This window comes from Oryctolagus cuniculus, chromosome 2, assembly GCF_964237555.1.
Source record: "Oryctolagus cuniculus chromosome 2, mOryCun1.1, whole genome shotgun sequence".
Classification (NCBI taxonomy): Eukaryota; Metazoa; Chordata; class Mammalia; order Lagomorpha; family Leporidae; genus Oryctolagus; species Oryctolagus cuniculus.
In genome coordinates this window covers 65,313,369-65,336,252 of record NC_091433.1, presented here as the reverse complement: position 1 = coordinate 65,336,252, position 22,884 = coordinate 65,313,369, and the positions used below count along the sequence as shown (strand labels likewise).

General features: G+C 44.8%; 1 long non-coding RNA gene across 1 annotated transcript; it reads left to right on the top strand.

The window, feature by feature from the left end:
* The first annotated feature begins 812 nt into the window (after window positions 1-812).
* LOC138848474 (uncharacterized) lies at window positions 813-13,705 on the top strand. Its single transcript, XR_011386297.1, has 3 exons — window positions 813-951; window positions 12,342-12,529; window positions 13,503-13,705. It is a non-coding gene; the product is annotated as an uncharacterized lncRNA (long non-coding RNA).
* The last annotated feature ends 9,179 nt before the right edge of the window (window positions 13,706-22,884 follow it).

Here is a 22,884-nt window from a genome sequence, read left to right as displayed (position 1 = left end):
GCTGCCCGGCGCCGCGGGGACACCGGCCGCCGCTCCGGAGGGCACAGCCGAGTCCCCCGACCTCCACTCCCCCCAAAAGAAGCCCTCACTCCCCGCCCCCGCGGTAACAAGCCCAGGGGCGGGGCGAGATCAGGGCTCCCCCTCCGTTCCCCCCGCCCTCCCCAGGACGAGAGCCGCGGGGATCCCCCCCCCTCAGCGGAGCTGGCGCCGGGGTCCCGGGCGGGGACACTTCCTGTCCCCCGCAAAGTCCCCAGATGCTACCCACGCCGCCTCGTCGCTCGGATCCCCCTGACAAACCCCTCGCCCCCCACGGTCAGCCTCCGCGACTGTCCGAGAGTCTCTCACTGGACTGCCCCCGCCCCTTCGGCTGCGGCCGCCTCTGCGCCTGCGCAGGACGCCGTCCTAATAAGGCCGGGGGCCCGCCCCTAGCGCCCCACCGAAGGGTTCGCATTCTCCCGCTTTCCGTCCGCCGCCCGGGCGATTGGTCTGTCAACTCTCGGCCGCGGGGGGAGGGTGCGGAGGGCGGCCAAACGGCAGGCTGTGCCCCGCCCCCCCTTAAAGGGGAAGCACTGTCAAACCCGCGTCCCCGCCCGCGCTCTGAATGGGACCTGAAAGGTGGCCGAATTCTTCCTTCCGTCCTTCCCACTGGGAGAGGGGAGCCGTGGCCCGGCTCACTCGGCCCAGGGTGATCGACTCTTCCCCACGTTGGGCGGATCGAGCGCGGCTCCCCGCGAGCCTTAAAAGGAGCCGCCGGCAGCTGCTCTCCGTTGCACCCTGGAGTGAGGCCTGCGGGAACTACCGACCCAGTGTGCAGCGGGGCGCTGCTCCCGGCATGCACGGCGGCTGTGTTCCCGCCGAGCCGCCGCGGCTCGCTGGCCGCCGCCTCAGCGCTGCCCGGGGGCAGCGAGCCTCCTCCCGGCGCCGCCCTGGGGCTTCCCCAGCAGCGGGGAGGTAGGCGATGCTCCCTCTGACCGCCGCCGTTTTCCCTATCTTCCACGTAGTCGCCTGCAGGGACCCGGTGCGGCTTCGCTCTGCCTTGGGGTGACCCGGAGGGCTCCCGGCGCCGGGGTGGCAAGCTCTGGCCAGGGTTCCCCTCCTGTTGAGTCCTGTTGAGGGGGCAGGGGTGCGAAAGTGGCCGGTAGACAGCCGTTCAGAACGAAGCAAAACCTTTTCGGGGGTCGGAACGTTCAGGCATTAGACGTGGGCGAGGGCTTGCGGGCGGAGGGAGGGGCGCTGCACGATATGGTCACTCCGTCCTCCCCTCCGGCCAAGCCGAAAGAGGCCCAGGGACTGACGGTGAGACCCCAGGCCACAGTCCAGCCCACGAAATGATGGATTCCCATCGATTAATTTCTGGGTAACGTAAATGAAATAAATGCCAGCCAAAGGAGCTGCTTTTCATTACAGGCGGACGTTGAGTTTATAGAATAACGAGTGTTACCAAAAGAAAAGCGTGGAAGTAGATCGAATACACGGAGGATTTTAATGGAACGCCTATGTAAGCAAACCCTATTGTGAGTCAAAGCAAAATGTGACCGAGTGATGAATTTAGCCATTATAATCAGTTTAGAAGCATGGGACACCTGTAGGGTGACCGATTTAGAGCAGTTTCGAGACAGCTGTTAGTGGTAAGTACCCACTGACATGCAGAGAAAACTCTAGAGCTTGATCTGGAGGAAAAATTGAAACTTCAGGGAGTTCCATGGCTTGGAAACAATAAAATATTGCGAAGGCTTGGGAGACTGTCCTGTGTTATCCTGTGACGCTTTGAGGTTTCGACCCCTTGAATATTAAGTCAACCCAGACGGCACAGTGAATTGCATTCTTGAGACTGCCTCGGGGGTTTTTCTTGTCATTCTGTAACGCTTTCAGATTAAGCACCCAACTTGTCAAAAACCAGACATTGTTAAGTATTAAATTTTACTGAATTTTACCTGAACCCTGTCGTGTTGTTTTGTTTTCACACAAATTTGAAGCAATTTGTCATTATTGAAAAATAATACCAGACACCGGGGCCAGCGGGGCCAGCGTCGTGGCTCATTTGGTTAATCCTCCGCCTGCGGCGCCGGCATCCCATTTGGCCGCCGGTTCGAGACCCAGCTGCTCCTCTTCCAGTCCAGCTCTGCTATGGCCTGGGAAAGCAGTAGAAGATGGTCCAAGTCCTTGAGCCCCTGCACCCACATGGGAGACCAGGAAGATGCACCTGGCTTTGGGCGGTTGCGGCCATTTCGGGGTGAACCAACGGAAGGAAGCCCCTTTTCTCTGTCTCTCCCTCTCACTGTAACTCTACCTCTCAAATAAAAAAATAAAATCTTTAAATAATAATAGTACTAATACCAGACACCTTATTATTTACCGATTCGGGTTCTTTATTGAATACACCCCTGGTTTTTACTCACCTGATGAGTGATCTTCAGGCAGATAAGTCATGTGGCTAGAAACTGGAAGTGAGAGAAGGCCATGAAGCAGAGTACACCTTCTAGGAACCTAGAGCAAGGTGAGAGGTATGAAGGATGAGTAAGTAAGGCATAGGAGACTTCATAGCATTGTTCTCATTCTTTCATCATTCTATTGAACAGCTGAAAGGAAGCAAAGAATCCAATAATATTTCAGCTGGTATTGGTCTAAACTTGTTAAACAATCTAGCATGATCATCTCTGGTGTGAGTTATTTCAGACATTTGCCTTTTTTTTTATTTATTTATTTACAAAGGTTAGTAATGTAAGGCTTATTCCTGCCGTACTTGTAAAAGGAGAGGGTGCTTACATTGGGGGAAAAAAATCACCAAACTCCCTAGATGTAACTTTTTTAAAAAACATTTTTATTCATTTATTTGAAAGGCAGAGTTAAAAAGAGACAGAGGCAGAGAGAAGGAGGGAGAGATAGGTCTTCCATCCGCTAGTTCACTCCCCCAGTGGCCACAACAGCCAGAGCTGGGCCAATCTGGAGCCAGGAGCTTCCTGGGGCCTCCCACATGAGTGCAGGGGCCCAAGGACTTGGGCCATCTTCCACTGCTTTCCCAGATCCTGCCAGAGAGCTGGATCAGAAGTGGAGCAGTTAGAATTCGAAACAGCGCCCATATGGGATGCCGGCACTGCAGGCGGTGGCTACGCCACAGCATCGGCCCCTAGTCGACTTTGGTTGTTCATAAATGTCCTTTGCTACTCAGTAGTCATCTACCTGGAAATTTTGGGCCTCCTCACATTGGCTCTCTTGACTCTTCTAAATACAAAATTTAAAAATCCTCAATTCTCTGCAACACAGAAGTTAATTGGTGCTATTTAATAATATGAATAAAGCAAACTAGCATCTTAATTTCTCTTTATGTTTTCTGTTCTTAAAGCAACTCTCACAGTAACCTTAAGAAAGATAACTAACTGATGCCTCCAAATTAGTGTCTGGATTTTCTTTAATTTGTAAGACAGTTACTTGAAAAAGTCCCTGGCAAGAAATGCTTATGCCACCGTACCATCTCTTAACATCCCTTATTTATATTGTGAGGGGACAGCAGCAACTTCAAAGGGATTAAAAAGAAAACTAACAAATAGTGAACAATTTCTAAAGATACCTCCTGGGAAGTTTCAGCTTCTGCTGAGTTAGGCCAATTAAATTTGAAGTTCTTTTCGTTTTCCTATTTTTAAATGTTTTATCATGGAAATTTTCAAATATAAAAGTTTCCTTATCATATAATGGCTAATACTATTCAGTTTATAACCTGTTCTCCCTTACCCTTAGTGAATTATTATATTTTATCCATAAATGCTTTAAATACAAACAGATAACTTTTAAAAAAATATTTATTTTTTTATTTGAAAGGAGTAGGTACAGAGAGAGAGGCAGGGGAGAAAGAGAGAGATCTTCCATCTGCTGGTCCACTGCCCAAAAGGCTTTAATGGCTGGGGCTGGGCAAGGCCAAAGCCAGGAGCTTCATCCAGGTCTCCCACATGGGTGGAGGGGACCAAGTGCTTGGGTTATCTGCTGCTTTCCCAGGCACATTAACAGGGAGCTGGATCGGAAGTAGAGCAGCCAGAACTCCCATATGGGATGCCAGCGGCGCTTGCAGCTTAACCTTCTATGCCATAACACTGGCCCCAAGAGATAACTTTTTAAAACATATCCACAATACCGCTGTTATTTAATATCTAGCAATTCACATCTTCTGATTTCCCTATTTCCTCATTAAATCTTGTTATGATTAGTGTGTTTAGTGGGGTCCAAAAAAGTTCTGCACATTTCATTTGCTTAGGGAGGTCTTTAGTAAGAGGCTGATAATTCCCCCCATTCAATTCAATTAAGCAGATGGCAGTGTTTTTCTAGGGAACACATTGGATGCTTGAAAAGCACTGTTTTGGAAAATTCAAGAAAATAACTTGAAATTAAATCCTCAGGTCAAAACGTTACCAGTAGACAGCCTACTCCAGAAAGGTAATCATACTTAATACAAATAAGTCCTTACTAATCTAGGAGGTTGCCTTACTTTTGAGTAATTTGTTCTAGAAGATCCAGTGAAGCATTTAAAATTACACTAAAAATACCCAAACTTTAAATTCATTAGTATAAAAAATAAGCTAAAAGAAAATCTGAGCTAATTTTTTTAAAGATTTATTTATTTTGGGCCGGCGCCGCGGCTCACTAGGCTAATCCTCCACCTTGCGGCGCCGGCACACTGGGTTCTAGTCCCGGTCAGGGCGCCGGATTCTGTCCCTGTTGCCCCTCTTCCAGGCCAGCTCTCTGCTGTGGCCCGGGAGTGCAGTGGAGGGTGGCCCAAGTGCTTGGGCCCTGCACCCCATGGGAGACCAGGATAAGTACCTGGCTGCTGTCATCAGATCAGCGCGGTGCGACGGCCGCAGCGCACCTGCTGCGGCGGCCATTGGAGGGTGAACCAACGGCAAAAGGAAGACCTTTCTCTCTGTCTCTCTCTCTCACTGTCCACTCTGCCTGTCAAAAAAAAAAAAAAAAAAAAAAGATTTATTTATTTTGAAAGGCAGAGTTACAGAGAGAGAGAGAGAGATCTTCCATCTGCTGGTCTACTCCCCAAATAGCCACGATGGCCAAGACTGGACAAGACCAGAGCCAGTAGCTTCCTCAGGATTTCCCATGTGGGTACAGGGTTATCCTCACTTTTTTTTTTTTTTTTTTTTGACAAGCAGAGTGGACAGTGAGAGAGAGAGACAGAGAGAAAGGTCTTCCTTTTGCCGTTGGTTCACCCTCCAATGGCCACCACGGCTGGCGCGCTGCGGCTGGTGCACCATGCTGCTTCTCCTGGTCTCCCATGGGGTGCAGGGCCCAAGCACTTGGGCCATCCTCCACTGCCTTCCCGGGCCACAGCCGAGAGCTGGCCTGGAAGAGGGGCAACCGGGCAGAATCCGGCATCCCGACCGGGACTAGAATCTGGTGTGCCAGCGCCGCTAGGTGGAGGATTAGCCTGTTGAGCCGAGGCGCCAGCCAATCCTCATGTGTTTTCCCAAGCGCACTAGCATGGAGCTGGATCAGAAGTAGAGCAGCTGGAATGCCAGTGCCACAGGTGGCAGCCTTAACCTAAAAAAAAAAAAAAAAAAAGCTGAATTTGAAAGCATTTAAAATTGCTTTGTAAGTAGCACATACTAGTTGTAGTAAAATAAAAAATAGTAATAAAAAGATATATAAAAATCACTACAAACTAGAGATGTCTATTAGTATCTAAGTAAACACCCTGAAGTTTAATTCCATTTTAACAGTTTTTTACTGTAAGAAAACACTTAAGGACTAAAGGGTAAGGTTAAGAAAATACCAGATTTCCTAGATGAGGTATTAGAAATCTGAGCAATGTCAGCCCTTACATGTAGGCCTTATGTGTAGTTTATGTGGTAGACTGAAGTCAATTTTTTATAACATTTATTTATTTTATTTTTTTATTTGAAAAGCACAGTTACAGAGAGAGACAGAGAGGTCTTCCATCCACTGGTTTACTTCCCAAATGGAAATGGCCACAAATGGTGCTGGGCCAGGCCAAACCCAGGAGCTTCATCTGGGTCTGCCATGTTGGTGCAGGGGCCCAAGCACTTGGGTCATCTTCGGCTACTTTCCCAGGCACATTGACAGGAAGCTGGAAAAGAAGTGGAACAGCCAGAACTCAAATGGCACTCATATGGAATGCTGGCCTTGCAAGCAATGGTTCAACTTACTGCACCACACTGCTGGCACCCTTTTGTTGTTGTTGTTGTCTGAGACAGAAATACATGGACATAGAGCTTCTGTGTGCTGCTTGACTCCCCAAAGGCCTGTGAGAGCTGGGCCATTGTCAGAGCCAGAGCCAGAAGCTGGGGACACAATCCTAGTCTCCCATGTTGGTAGCAGGGACCCAAGTATTTGAGCCATTGCCACTGCCCTGTAAGGTCTGCTTGATGGGCAGCTGGAGTTAGGAAGCAGAGCCTGGAATTGAACCCAGGCACTCCAATGTGGGATGTGGCTGTCTTATCCATTAGGCTAAACAACCGCTCCTGACAGCACAGATTTAAAATTGTGTTTACAATCAAACTTGCTACCTTGGCTTATGATACTATTCAGCATAGAAGATTATTATTAATAGTTAAAAGATGATCCTAAAACATTTTTTTACAGGCAGAGTTAGATAGTGAGAGAGAGAAAGGTCTTCCTTCCGTTGGTTCACCCCCAAATGGCTGCTACAGCCGGCGCGCTGCGCCGATCTGAAACCAGGAGCCAGGTGCTTCCTCCTGGTCTCCCATGCGGGTGCAGGGCCCAAGGACTTGGGCCATCCTCCACTGCCTTCCTGGGCCACAGCAGAGAGCTGGACTGGAAGAGGAGCAACCGGGACTAGAACCCGGAGTACCAGCACCGCAGGCGGAGGATTAGCCTAGTAAGCCGCGGCACTGGCCAAACCTAAAACATTTTAATGAAGGAATTCTGAATTATGGAGTGTTGTCAAGGGGAAAGTCAGTATAATAAAATATCGTATTCCCATAACCAAGAAAAAAAATATGGGCGGGTGTTTAGCCTAGCACTTAAAACAACCATATCGCACATCAGAGTGCCTAGGTTTGATTTCCAGCTCTGACTGCTCTAACTCCAGCTTCCCACTACTGCAGACCCTGGGTGGCATAGGTGATGACTCAAGTGATTGGGTTCCTACTATCCATGTAGGATGTGGAAGACCTGGATTGCTTTCCCATCTCCTGGCTTCTGCCCAGCAAGAATTTGAAGAGTAAACCAGCAGATGAGAGCTCTCGTTCTCTTTCTCTCCGTTTCTGTCTCTCAGATTAAAAAGAAAACAGAAAGTAAACACATCGCTCTCTAGGTTATCAGAGAGAGAAAAAATAACACATATGGTATGCTTTGCATATTGCTGACCAGAAAAACATTCAGTTTCCCCCAGTGGTTACCATAGTTACATGAACTGTTTATAACATTAAGAGGAGGGAACTAGGTCACAGTATTGAGGGAGTTTGAATTATGCAGTTATGTTTCCTAAAAGCAAGAAAAGGGTTTAAAACTCAGGAAAAGGTGCCGGCCTTGTGGTCTAGTCCGTTAAGCTGCCACCAGCATCCCAAATGGGCCCTGGTTTAAGTCCCAGCTGCTTCACTTCTGATCCAGCTCCCTGCTAATGCGCCTGGGGAGGCAGCAAAGGATGGCCCAAGTTCCTGGGCTCTTGTACCCACATGGGAGACCCAGTAGAAGTTCTTGGCTCCTGTTCAGCCTGGCCCAGCCCCAGCTGTTGTGGCTTTTTGGGGAGTGAACCAGCAGATGGCAGATCACTCTTAGTCTCTCCCTGTCTCTCTAACTTTGCCTTTCAAATAAATAAATCTTAGAAAAAAAATCAGGAATAGATTTATACTACATGTTCAAAATTGAAATTCTGGTCTAATATTGCCTGTGAAACTTAAAAATTTGTCTAAAATTAAGTAGTTGCTATAGTAGATATAAATTATTCAGCCTATACAAATAATAGGCCCATAAATGTAATATAAAAGATGCCAGCACATTCTTGTAGGTTCCCTTTTATCTTAGTGGGGTATCTTACCCTAAATGTTTTTGCAAGTAATTGATAAACCCAACAGTTATCTAGAATCTGAGAGTAGTGAAAACGTATATAACTTGGCTTCTTACCTCCTTTGAAAGCATGAAATAAAACTTGGCAGCAAGATGGCTGTCAGATACTATGCTTTAATTTGTTGTACAGTGGTTTTCCTATTAAATTCACCATCCAGAAATAAAAGAGTATAGAAAGGAGATATATTGAAAGCCACAGTAGCATAACCTTCACTCCTGCTTTACATGTCTTATATATGGGCTTTTTGTTTGTTTTTCACTAAGAATCTCACAAAAAGATCTTTTTATTCAGAAGTAATTTCTGTTGTACTAGAGCACTGTGCAGTAGTATTTAACTAATAGAGACTGGACAAAGGAAAAGAACGGAAAAAATACATCTCAAGGTTGCATGATTTCAGATTTATTTTTTTAATTTCATGATCACTCTAAAGGACTCATGACTTACAAGTGCTGAAAGCAAGCTTACATCAGTGATTTCGCCACAGGAAGGGAGAGCAGGGAACAGCCAGTGCTGCTGGTGGTTGAACATTGCAACCATCATATATAAAGGGACAGGAAAGAAGCTGAGGACCACTACTATATAGCACCTACAGAATTTTTTTTAGAGTTGATAATATCAACTATACAGACAGACATTTGCTGTACTAGCTTACGGTTGTTACTTGGATGCCCAAATCCATTATCAAAATGCCTGGTTTGACAGCCAGCTACTCCACTTTTGATTCAGCTGCCTTCTAATGGGCACCCTGGGAGGAGCAGATGATGGCTTCCACATGGGAGGCCCAGGTTGAGTTCCTTGTTCCTGACTTTAGCCTGGTCCAGCCTTGACTGTTGTGAGATTGTTAGGAGTGAACCAACAGATAGAAGATCTCACTCCGTCTCTCTCTGCTTTTCAATAAAATGAAAATTAAAAAAATAATTATTGATATCTAAGCAACTTGCTCAATGTCAGATAGTAATATGTAAAATAGTATATACCTAAAAATGTAAGAGTAAAACAAATATTAGTCTTATTTGCTGGCCAGTAACCATTAGTGAAAAGTGCCATAGGAGGGAAAAAATACCTTAAAACTTGGGATATTTTAAAATTTTTTTCTGTGAAGTCTTACAGCAAATTTTACAAAATCGGCTCTAAAAAAATAAGAATTTCTTGAACAATGTTGAAGTTAATCATAAAATCAAAAGTACTAAAAGCCATGTATTCTTTAGACTTTTTTTAAAAAAAGATTTATTTGAAAGGCAGAGTTACAGGGAAAGAGAAGGAGAGATGGAGAAAGACAGAAAAATCGTCCATCCACTAGTTCACTTCCCAAATGACTTCAATGGTTGTAGCTAGACCATGCTGAAGCCAGTAGTCAAGAGCTTCATATGGGTCACTTACATGGCTATAAGGGGCCCAAGAACTTGGGCCATCTTCTTCTTTCCCAGGCACATTAGAAGGGAGCTAGATCAGAAGTGGAACAGCCAGGATTGCAATCAGCACCCTTATGGGATGCCAGCATTGCAGGTGGTGGCTTTACCTGCTATGCTGTGATACAACCCCTAGACTTATTTTCAAGGGTTAATACCATATACCTTCAGTTAAAGTTGAAGAATGGTCTTAAAAATAAAACTAATAGGGGCCAGCATTGTGATGTACTAGTTTTAGATGATGCTTGTGATGCCACCATCCCATATTAGAGTACCTATTCAAGGCCCAGCAGTGGAAGATGCCCCAAGTACTTGGTCCCTGCCAACCACATGGGAGACCTGAATGGAATTCCAGGCTCCTGGCTTCAACCTGGCTCAGCCCCAGCCATTGTGGCCACTTGGACAGTGAACCAGTGGATAGAAGATCTCTGTCTCTCCCTCTACCATTCAAATAAATAAATAATTCTTTAAAAGATATAAAAACATAAAAATTTATTAGCTAGGTGCTTTGGGCTAAATCTTTTGTTCCTCTTAAATGATTCTAGTTGATTATTTAATGAGGCTTTATTGAAGCTATTATTACATTAATTGCTCTTGGCACAGTTAATTTAATTCAGCATTTTGGTTAATATGGGTTCATCTATTCAAGGGTAATGGATTATTGCTTGTCTAATTTATCATCAAAAATTGGTGTTTTTTTGACTTATAAATGAAATCAGTATATCTCATACAATATATTTTTCTGGAAAATTGTGCTTAAACATTTTGCTACATCAGGTAATTTTAAATGCCACTTCTATGAAGAGATTCGAGTTTTAAAAATGAAAATATTCATTTATAAGTAATATACCTGATTTTCTCTTGTTACCTTGAGAAAATACAGGTAGTGTTCCTCACTAACTAACCAGTCAAGGTGAAATTTCTTTTCTTTTTTTTACAAAAAAATTTATTTATTTGAAAGGCAGAGCAACAGAGAGGAAGATCTTCTATTCACTGGTTCACTCCAAAAATGGGCACAGGAACTCTCCTCTGGGTCTCCGACATGAGTGGCAGGGGCCCCATATTTGGTGTCATCATCTCTGCCTTCTCAGGCACATTAGCAGGAAGCAGAGTCGGAAATGGAGTGACTACAGGCTTCACAAGCCCGTGTTTAACCTGCTGCACCATAGTCCTGGGCCTAGCTGTAGTTTCTTTCGCTTATTCTAACTAGCGTACATTGCAGATACTTTAACACAACATTCTTTTGTCACAGAAATGGTATCTTTAGGGAGGGAACTTTGGAGAAGTACCTGAAGGCATATTTTCTTGTTATCTGGCTACAGTAAATACTAGAATTAAGGGAGATAAAAGAGAAAGATATAAAGGATATGGGGGAAAGTTTTATATGGAAAATATTAGAGGTTAAAAGGCTTTACCTTATGTGAAAATAGAAGAATTTGAGAAAGAAATTTAAAGTAATGAATAGTGGTGGTAGAACATTAAAATTTAGGAACATAATATATATAAACTTTATGTGGAGACCACTTGTGATACTTTTTTTGCTGAACAAGAAAATACAGTTTTAATATAGGGTTAAACAAATAACCTATTTAACTCAATCTTTGAAAATTGGCATGTTAATTCAAAAATACTTTCAGAAACAACCATGACAATTTGTCTCTCAGATGTATTCACTGAAAAATTTGCCTCCAGATTTTTGTACTAAAGTATACTAAAACCCAAAATCAAAGCATCATACTGGTTAAACAGGAAACTGCGATAAATATGGTAAAAGAGAATTGAAAGGCCGGCGCTGCGGCTCAGTAGGCTAATCCTCCACCTAGCGGCGCCGGCACACCGGGTTCTAGTCCCGGTCGGGGCGCCGGATTCTGTCCCAGTTGCCCCTCTTCCAGTCCAGCTCTCTGCTGTGGTCTGGGAGTGCAGTGGAGGATGGCCCAAGTGCTTGGGCACTGCACCCCATAGGAGACCAGGAGAAGCACCTGGCTCCTGCCTTTGGATCAGCGCGGTGCGCCGGCTGCAGCGCGGTGCACCGTGGCAGCCATTGGAGGGTGAACCAACGGCAAAAGGAAGACCTTTCTCTCTCTGTCTCTTTCTAACTATCCACTCTGCCTGTAAAAAAAAAAAAAAAAAAAAAAAAAAAAAAAGAGAGAGAGAGAAAGAGAGAATTGAAAGCACTACTTCTAAATTGATCATGTCACATAATTTGGTCAGTGGTGCAAAATAGACAGTAAAGTTCAGGCAGAATAGATATCAATAATTTCTAAATAACCAGTAGCTAGTTGATGGGTACTATCTCCCAAACCAAAGATCCATATTTTCCTCTCCAGGTGACAGCTGTGTTGGTACATGATTCTGTGAGTAAAACACGCCTTTTCTGGGGAGGGTGGGAGTGGGAGGTGGTTAAGATTTATGTATATATTTATTTATTTGAAATGTAGAATAAGAGAGGGAAAGACAAAGATTTTTCCATCCATTGGTTTACTCCCCAAATGATTGCAACAGCTGGTCTGGACCAGGGTGAAACAAGGAGCCAGGGACTCCATCTGAGTCTCCCACATGGATGCCAGGTGCCCAAAGACTTAGTCCATCATCTGCTGCCTTCCAGGCACTTTAGCAGGGAGCTGGATCAGAAGCGGAGAAACTGGGACTCAAGCTGGCATTCCCAAATGGGATATGAGAATCGTAAGCAGTAGCTTAACCCTCTGTACTACAAAACTGGCTCCCAGATGGGACTTGGTGATTTGCAAATAATGACCTGACCACCAAGCTGTACCAGATACAGTTCAAAGTAATGTTTGCATACTTTGCATCAGAAATTGTAGATATTGACCATAGTGTGGACCAAATTTCCAAAAATAATAGTAGCTACTTTCTGACTTTTGTAGACAGAAAGAATAGAAGATGAAGACACATTTTCAGGGAGACATTGGCATTTGCAGAGAAAAGATTCCTTCTGAAGAGAGACCCATGGCAACTGGCAAATTGTTGGTGAATGTGTTGCTGCAAACAGCTGACTTTCCATTGGCATCATAGCTCTGCACAAGGGTTGGTGAAGAATATTCAGGAGCCACAGGTAAGAAACTACAAATTGTTCAACCGGAGTATCAGTAGAAGAATTTGAGAAATTTGACAATCAGGAATAAGTTATTCAGGTAAAAAATTGAAGAATTTGACCCTTAAGACAAATTGGTTTTGGGGATTCTTTTGTGAATTTTGCGGGTTGGTACATGTGTTATTTTAAGAAAACATAACCACTTTTTTTTTTAATTACTTATTTTAAAGTCAGAGAGAGGGAGAGACAGAGAGATCTTCCATCCTCTGGTTCACTCCCTAGATGGCCGCAACTGCCAGGGCTGGGCCAGGCCAAAGTCAGGAGCCAGGAACTTCATCTGGGCCTCCCACCTGAGTGGTGGGGGTTCAAGTACTTGGGCCATCTTCTACTGTTTTCCCATGCCATTATCAGGGAGCTGGTTCTAAAGTGGAGCAGCTGACACAGGAACTGATTCAATTAGCGTTTCCCACATTCACATGAAACAAATACATATATACTGCCTACTCAAGAGAGCATGAATAGATACACTGGGGCTGGTGCTGTGGTGCAGTGGGTTAACGCCCTGGCCTGAAGCGCCGGCATCCCATATGAGTGCCGGTTCTAGTCCTGGCTGGTCCTCTTCCAATCCAGCTCTCTGCTGTTGCCTGGGAAAGCAGTAGATGATGGCCCAAGTCCTTGGGCCCCTGCACCCACGTGGGAGACCTGGAAGAAGCTCCTGGCTCCTGGCTTCAGATTAGCACAGCTCCGGCTGTTGCAGCCATTTGAAGAGTGAACCAGCAGATGGAAGACCTCTCTCTGTATCTCTACCTCTCTCTGTAACTCTGTCTTTCAAATAAATAAAATAAATATTTTTTAAAAATAAAAATATATAAATAAATAGAAACACTAAGCACTTAGGTTTGGAGCTGGTGTTGGGACATCAGCATCCCTTATGAGTTCTGGTTTGAGTTCTGGAGGCTCCACTTCTGGTCTAACTCCCTACTACTGTGCCTAGGAAAGAAGCAGAAGATGGCCTGAGTAGGTGGGCACCTGCCATCCCCATTGGAGACCCAGATGGAGTTCTAGGCTCCTGGCCCAGCCCCAGCTCTGACCATTGAAGCCTTTTGGGAAGTGAACCAGTGGATGGAAGACCTCTTTCTTTCTCACCCTCTCTCTGTGAAATTATTCCTTACCAAATAAATAAATATCCAGATTTAATTCACTTCTATGAGAATTTTTTTGATCAAGGGAATTAATTTGTCCGTGCAGGCCAAATTCTTCAAATTCTTCCATTGTTCTTCAACTGAACAATTTTGTGAATCAGATGATTGAAAATTTGTATTTAGACTGATGTTATGTGTTAACACCCTCTATAACTTGTGCCTACAACCTCAAAAGGAACCTAGGAAATACAACTAACTACACAGAATCCCTCTCTTAAAGTCTTTTATTAAGCCCTAGTCTTCTCTATAGAAATGAAATTTGACAGAATTATCTAATGAAGAGGAATCTGACTATAGCAGTTGAGAAAGGAAAAAAACTGGAAGACCCACATTCATAGAAGGGGACAGAGAAGCCGACGCCGCGGCTCAATAGGCTAATCCTCCGCCTGTGGCGCCAGCACCCCGGGTTCTAGTCCCGGTCGGGGCACCAGATTCTGTGCCAGTTGCTCCTCTTCCAGTCCAGCTCTCTGCTGTGGCCCGGGAGTGCAGAGGATGGCCCAGGTGCTTGGGCCCTGCACCCGCATGAGAGACCAGGAAGAGGCACTACCTGGCTCTTGGCTTCGGATCAGCGCAGCGCCGACCATAGCGGCAATTTGGGGAGTGAACCATCGGAAGGAAGACCTTTCTCTCTGTCTCTCTCACTGTCTATAACTCTACTTGTCAAATAAAAATATTTGTTACACTGTAGCCAATAAGAAATTATTTAGGGGGCCAGACTGTGGTGTAAAGGGTAAAGCCTCCTGTATGGGTGTGGTTCGAGTCCCAGCTGCTCCACTTTCGATCAAGCTCTCTGCTATGGCCTGGGAAAGCAGTAGAGGATGGCCCAAGCACTTGGGCCTCTGCATCAGCAAGGGAGACCCAGAAGAAGTTCCTTGCTCCTTGCTTCAGACTGGCCCAGCTCTGGCCATTGTGGCCATTTGGGGAGTGAACAAGCAGATAGAAGGTCTTTCTCTCTCTCTCTCTCTCTGCGTCTGCCTCTGCCTCTTTGTAACTCTGCCTTTCAAATAAATAAATCTTTTTTAAAAAGTTATTTATAGAATAAAAAAAGTAAGGACTATAAACCTTGCAGTTTTTACAATTTTGAGCTCTATCCATCTTTAGTCCTCCTTTTCTAAACAGCATAGATTCTTTCTTTCTTTCTTTTTTTTTTTGGACAGGCATTGTTAGGCAATAAGAGAGAAAGGTCTTCCCTCCGTTGGTTCACCCCCCAAATGGCCACCACGACCGGCGCTGCGCCGATCGAAAGCCCAGAGCCAGGTGCTTCCTCCTGGTCTCCCATGCGGGTGGCAGAGGCCCAAGCACTTGGGCCATCCTCCACTGCCTTCCTGGGCCACAGCAGAGAGCTGGACTGGAAGAGGAGCAACCGGGACTAGAACCCGGCACCCATATGGGATGCTGGCACCGCAGGCAGAGGATTAACCAAGTGAGCCAAGGCACTGTCCCTGATCAGTAGGGCTTTTAAATGGATAGCCCCCAGGGAAGCCCATTCTGACAGGTAGGCTTAGGGTAGATGGGAGCAACTGGGACAGAATCTGGCGCCCCAACTGGGACTAGAACCTGGGGTACCAACGCCACAGGCTGAGGATTAGCCAAGTGAGCCGCAGCTCCAGCCAAGTACTGACTTTTTAACACACACTCACACACACTCATATACACATACATATCTTTTTTTTTTTTTCAAAGATTTATTTAAGTGGCCATTTGGGGGGTGAACCAACGGAAGGAAGACTTTTCTCTTTTTCTCTCTCACTGTCTAACTCTGCCTGTCAAAAAAAAATTTTTTTTAAGTCAGTACTCACTTTTTGTATTTAAAAACTGATTCCAGGTCATCCAGTAGAAGATGACCCAAGTGTTTGGGCCCTGCACCCACATGGGAGACCAGGAGGAAGCACCTGGCTCCTGGCTTCGGATCAGCACAGTTCTGGCCATTATAGCCATTTGGGGAGTGAACCAACGGAAGGAAGACCTTTCTCTCTGTCTCTCCCTCTCACTGTAACTCCACCTCTCAAATAAATAAATAAAATCTTTTAAAAAGATAAAAACTGATTCCAACTGAAAAAAATTCCAAAAAAAATAGTGGCAGAAATTTCCCCAGATTTGGTGAAAGACATAAATTACCAGATTCTGGAAGCTCAGTGAAGCCCAAGCAGGAAGTAATAAAAGTCACACCTAGGTACAACAGAGCCAAACTACTGAGAAAAGTAAAGATAAAATTTGACAGTAGGCAGAGGAAAATGACATACCATGAAGGAAACAAACATTAGAAATACAACTAGCTTCTCGTCAGAATCAAGTGAAATGGCATCGTTATAATTTTGGGGGTGGATGTGGGGAATGTCAGCCCAGTATTCAACCTTCAAAATTAAATGAAGGGGCCGGTGCTGTGCTGTAGCGGTTAAAGCCACTTCCTCTAGTACCAGCATCCCATAAGGGTGCCAGTTCAAGTCCCGGCTACTCCGCTTCTGATCCAGCTCTCTGCAGTGTCTGGGAAAGCAGTAGAAGATGGCTCAATTCCTTGGGCCCCGGCACCCACATGGGAGACCCAAAAGAAACTCCTGGCTCATTGCTCCTGGCTTCGGATCGGCCTAGTTCCAGCTGTTGCAGCTATCTGGGGAGTGAACCAGCAGATGGAAGACCTCTCTCTCTCTTTCTCTCTCTCTCTCTCTTTCTCTCTGCCTCTCTGTAATTCTGCCTTTCAAATAAAATAAATAAATCTTTTTAAAAACTTATACGAAATAACAATGGTTCAAGAACGAAGGCAAACTAGGGCCGGCGCCATGGCTCACTAGGCTTAATCCTCTGCCTGTGGTGCCGGCACACTGGGTTCTAGTCCCAGTCGGGGAGCCGGATTCTGTCCTGGTTGCTCCTCTTCCAGTCCAGCTCTCTGCTGTGGCCAGGGAGTGCAGTGGGGGATGGCCCAGGTCTCTCTCCCTCACTAACTCTGCCTGTCAAAAAAAAAAAAAAAAAAAGGCAAACTAAAGACATTTTTATTTAATGTGGGTAACTATAGAAGAATTTTTTCCTTATAATTTCTCTGGAATAAGTGACTGTTAAAGCAAAAATAGCATTCTGTAAAGGGGTATATAACATGTAGATACAACATATATCACAAGCCTATCATAATGTACAGAAACGTCCTTGTATTTCCTATAAATTGGTATAGTATTTTTTTTTTGACAGGCAGAGAGAGAGAGACAGAGAGAAAGGTCTTCCTTTTCCGTTGCTTCACCCCCTAAATGGCTGCTACGGCTGGCGTGCTGCGCCGATCTGAAACCAGGAGCCAGGAGCTTCCTCCTGGTCTCCCATGTGAGTGCAGGGCCCAAGCACTTGGGCCACCCTCTACTACCTTCCTGGGCCACAGCAGAGAGCTGGACTGGAAGAGGAGCAACCAAGACAGAATCTGGCACCCCAACCAGGACTAGAACCCCGTGTACCGGCGCCACAGAGCGGAGGATTAGCCTAGTGAGCCGCGATACCGGCCAGTATTAATTTTTTAAAAGATTTATTTATTTATTTGAAAGTCAGAGTTACACAGAGAGGAGAGACACAGAGAGAGAGAGAGAGGTTTTCCATCCAGTGGTTCACTCCCCAGATGGCCGCAATGGCCGGAGCTGTGCTGATCTGAAGCCAAGAGCCAGGAACTTCTTCGGGGTCTCCCACGTGGGTTTAGGGGTCCAAGGACTTGGGCCATCCTCTACTGCTATCCCGGGCCATAGCAGAGAGCTGGAGAGGAAGTGGAGCAGCCGGGTCTCAAACCGGTGCCCACATGGGATGCCGGTGCTTCAGGCCAGGGTGTTAACCCACTGTGCCACAGCGCCGGCCTCCAGTATTAATTTTTAAAACACAAATATTGTAATCTCTTGGGAAAAATTCAAAGATGTTTTGCTAAAATTAATTAAATAGAATTATAAAAATTATTCAATTAATGCCAAAGCGGTCAAGAAAGGCGTGACAGAGAGACATAAAATATATGAGATAATGGGCTGGCGTTGTACAACAGGTTCAGCCACTGCCTAGGACACTGACATCCACATGGGCACCTGTTTGAGTCCCAGCTGTTCCATTTCTGCTCCTGCTCCCAGCTAATGTGCCTGGGAAAGTAGCAGAGGATGGCCCAGGCTGTTGTGACCATTTGGAGATTGAACCAGTGATGGAAGACTATCTCTCTCTCTCTCTCTCTCTCTCTCTCTCTCTAAGTCTGCCTTTCAAATAAATAAAAAATATTAAAATACATGCTATAAAACAAATAGTAAAATTATACTTAATAATTTCTCTATATCAATAATTACATTAAATGTAAATGACTAAATACTCCAGTTAAAAGGCAAGGGTGGCCAGAATGCATTAAAAAGAATTGGGGACTGGTGCTGTGGCATAGTAGGTTAAGCCTCTGTCTGCAGTGCTGGCATCCCATATAGGTGCCGTTTCAAGTCCCAGCTGCTCTACTTCCAATCCAGCTCCCCGCTATGGCCTGGAAAAATGGTGGAGGATGACCCAAGTGCTTAGGACCCTGCACCCATGTGGGATATCCAGAAGCAGCTCATGGATCCTGGCTTCAATTGGCTCAGCTCTGGCTGTTGTGGCCATCTGGGGAGTGAACCAGTGGCTGGAGGTCCTCTCTGTCCGTCCCTCTCTCTGTAACCCTGCCTCTCAAGTAAATAAATGAATCTTTTTTTAAAAAAAGTAAAAATTATATACTGTCTACCAATTGATGCAATTTAAATATAAAAACACAGATAGGTTGAAAGTAAATAACAAATGAGGCCGGCGCCGCAGCTCAATAGGCTAATCCTCCACCTAGCGGCGCCAGCACACTGGGTTCTAGTCCCGGTCGGGGTGCCGGATTCTGTCCCGGTTGCCCCTCTTCCGGGCCAGCTCTCTACTGTGGCCCGGGAAGGCAGTGGAGGATGGCCCAGGTGCTTGGGCCCTGCACCCCATGGGAGACCAGGAGAAGCACCTGGCTCCTGCCATTGGATCAGCGCGGTGCGCCGGCCGCAGTGCGTCAGCCACGGCGGCCATTGGAGGGTGAACCAACGGCAAAAGGAAGACCTTTCTCTCTGTCTCTCTCTCTCACTATCCACTCTGCCTGTCAAAAAAAAAAAGTAAATAACAAATGAAATATACAAAATAAAAGCATATGGAGGCTGGCGTGTCCATATATTGTATAAAGTAGATTTCCATACAAAAGGAAGGGAATCATCAGAGAGAAAGAGAGACACTTCATAATGATAAAGTAGTTAGCACATTGGGAAGACATTATGAATGTGTTTTCACTAATACAGCTTGAAAATACAATCAGTCCTCTGTGGGTTTCACATCCATGGATCCAGCTAACTTCAGATTGAAAATATTTTTTTTTTTAAATTGCATCTGTACTGGGGCTGGCGCTGTGATGCAGCGGGTTAACGTCCTGGCCTGAAGCGCTGGCATCCCATGTGGGCACTGGTTCTAGTCTGGGCTGCTCCTCTTCCAGTCCAGCTCTCTGTTATGGCCTGGGAAAGCAGAACAAGATGGCCCAAGTGCTTGGGCCCCTGCACCCACATGGGAGACCCGGAAGAAGCTCCTGGCTCCTGGTTTTGGATCAGCGCAGCTCCAGCCATTGCGGCCATCTGGGAAGTGAACCAGCGGATGGAAGACCTCTCTGTCTCTACCTCTCTCTGTAACACTGTCTTTCAAATAAATAAAATAAATCTTTAAAAAAATTTGCATCTGTACTGAACATATGCAAACTTTTATGCTTTAAACAATACAGCATAAAAAATATTTCCTTAGGATCTACATTGTATTAAAAGTAATCTAGAGGTGATTTAAAATATACAGGAAGATGTGCATGGTTATATGCAAATTTACCATTTTCAATAAGGGAGGTGAATATTTTCAGATTTAGTCTCCATAGGGAATCCTGGAACAAATCACCCCCCATGGATGCTGAGGGGTGACTGAACATTAAGCAAAAATTTACCGCGGCGGCCATTGGAGGGTGAAGCAATGGCAAAGGAAGACCTTTCTCTCTGTCTCTCTCTCACTGTCCACTCTGCCTGCCAAAAAAAAAAAAAAAAAAAAAGGCCCAGAAATACATTTTTCCTTGTATACCATATTTCTCTTTTAAAGTTAAGTATGAGTTCAATTTTATAAAGCCATTTAAAAACAGCATTATGGAGCTGACATTTTATACCAAAAGAATAACTTTTAAAAAGATCATTGGGGCCAGCATTGTGGTGTAGTAGGTTAAGCTGCCACTTGCAGTGGCACATCCCATATGGGTGCTGGTTCGTGTCCTGGCTGCTCCACTTCTGATTCAGTTTCCTGCTAAAATGCCTGGGAAAGCAGCATAGAATGGCCCAAGTATGTGGGTCCCTGCGCCCATGTAGGAGACCCAAAGGAAGCTCCTGGCTCCTGTCTGACCTAGCCCCAGCCGTTGTGGCCATTTGGGTAGTTAACCAGCAGATGGAAGAATTCTGTCTCCCTCTCTTTCTTGTAACTCTGCCTTTGAAATAAAAATTAAATCTTTTAAAAAATTCATTTATTTACTTGAAAGAGCAAGGTTGAGAGAGAAATATCTTCCATCCACTGGTTTCCTGTCCAAGTGGCTATGACAGCCAGGGCTGGGCCAGGCTGAAGCCAGGAGTTCAGAACCCCATCCAGATCTCCCACATGGATGGCAGGGATCCAAGCACTTCATCTTCTCCCTCTCCCAGGTACACTAGCAAGAAGTTGGATTGGAAACAGAGTAGCCAGGATGTGAACCGGCACTCTAATATGGGATAAGGGTGTTCTAAGCTTAACTCACTGCACCATAGTGCTTGCCCTGAAAAGAATCATTTAATAACTCCTTGATTTTTTGTTCATGACACTTCATATTTCACAAAGTGTTTCCACATTTGTTCTTCACACCAACAGTGACGTAGACAACATTTCTCAGATGAAGGAGCAGGCTTAAAGCGATCCAAATGTAGGATAGCTTCTAGCTTGAGATCAGCTATAGCTACTGTGCAGAGCCAGGTCTTCTGGTTTCCAATAAAAGTCTTTCTATTATCCTAATGCAAATTAAAGGAATTTTTAATAATACCCTTTATAAATTTGAGTTTTTGTTTTATAAATTTGTTCTATAAATTTGAGTTTTAATAGAAATAATTTTACATGTTTGTCTCCTTGTGAGCCTGTGTAAAATTTCTTCTGCATTCTGTCTAGGAATGGAATTGTGAGATAACAGCAAATGAACTTTATCACTTTCACTAAATACTACCAAAACTTATTTGCAAAATGGTCACACCAGTTAATGATGAGCCTTGCGTTTGGGTTCTTGCTCCCTAAGACCCTCTCCATCGCTTGTTGTTATCCAACTTCCTAATCTTAGTCAATTTGCTGGGTTACGTCTGATTGTTCTGATTTAGATTGGATTTGATTGCTGCTGAGATTGGCAATCTCTTTTTTTTTTTTTTTTTTTTGACAGGCAGAGTGGACAGTGAGAGAGAGAGAGAGAGACAGAGAGAAAGGTCTTCCTTTGCCATTGGTTCACCCTCCAATGGCCGCCGCGGCCGGTGCGCTGCGGCCGGCCGGCACACTGCGCTGATTTGATAGCAGGAGCTAGGTACTTCTCCTGGTCTCCCATAGGGTGCAGGGCCCAAGCACTTGGGCCATCCTCCACTGCACTCCCTGGCCACAGCAGAGAGCTGGCCTGGAAGAGGGGCAACTGGGACAGAATCCGGCACCCCGACCGGGACTAGAACCCAGTGTGCCGGCGCCGCAAGGCGGAGGATTAGCCTAGTGAGCCGCGGCGCCGGCCAAGATTGGCAATCTCTTTACAAAAATGATTCCTCATAGCCTTTAATCATTTTCCTTGGGAGTTTCCCATTTTTCTAGCTGATTTGCAGAAGGTCATTGTAGTTATTTATCCTTTTATTGCTTTTATATGTTATAAGTACGTCCTCCCAATAATACGTTAATATTTCCTATTGCAACTCTCTTTGGACACACTTTTTGACTTTGGTGTACTTGTACCCATTTATGAATTGGTGTCCTATCTGAGAAATCTTTTTCACCCTGAAATTTTAAGTTGATCTTCAGTTTTTTTCTCAAATTCTTTCAGTTGCAAAGTCCATTGCACAAGACTGCGAGCGAACACAGTGGAACTCCTGTACAGGAGGTATCTTCAGAGAGCTCATGGAAAATGCAAACTGTGAAAAAACTACACCAATTTTCATTTTAATTTTACACCAAAATTAACTTTTTTCTTTTAATTTCTGTTTTCCACAAACTTCTTTAAGCACCCTCATTTCTAAGGCATCACCTAAAAAAGAGAGAAAAGTTGGAGAGTCATGTTTTTTACACTTGCTTCTTAAATTCTCTTTGTAACAACCTTAGCCACAGGGATACACATCCACATTGAGGAATTAAATTTTACGAAGACTCCATTTTGTAATTTTTTCTTTACCTATTTCATATTACCATCATAATGGTTACATTAAATAGATCCTTTTTATTTTATTGATGCAGAAATTGGCTACAGAGATTAAATAACTTGACAAAAGACTTATACTAAATAAATTCAATATTTTAATCCATTTGTCTCAACTTCAAAGTTTTTCTCCACTATACCCCTTTCCAGTTAAAAGAAAATTGTGAGCAAGTGCCTTGTGAATTAAATGCTTAAATAATTTTGTAGGGGAGAGAAGTTTTCCTCTACCTTATTCTCTGTGCCCAGAGCCTGCAAATCAGACTGACAAGAGACAGATTACCAGGAAAAAAAAGATACACATATTTTGTTTGATGTTAATATTTTAATTTTTTTTTACATACCAAAGACTTTTGTAGAGAGTGAAGACCCAGAGAAGTAAGTTTTGGGGAGCTGAGACATCTGAAGCACCATCTTTGAAAAGGTGATAGAATAGGAAGAAGTGGCCAGAGGAAAGGGGTCTGGCCTCCTAGGGTAGTGAATTATGGAAAGGTAACTACACGGCAGAAACTAATGAAAGAAAAGGTTGATCCAGCTCCTTGGTGATGGCCTGGGGAAGCAGTGGAAGATGGCCCAGATCCTTGGGCCCCTGCACCCACGTGGGAGACCCAGAGGAAGCTGACTCCTGGCTTCCATCTGGCCCAGCCCCAGTCATTGCGGCCATTTGGGGAGTGAACCAGCAGTTGAAAGATCTCTCTCTCTCTCTCTCCTCCTCCTCC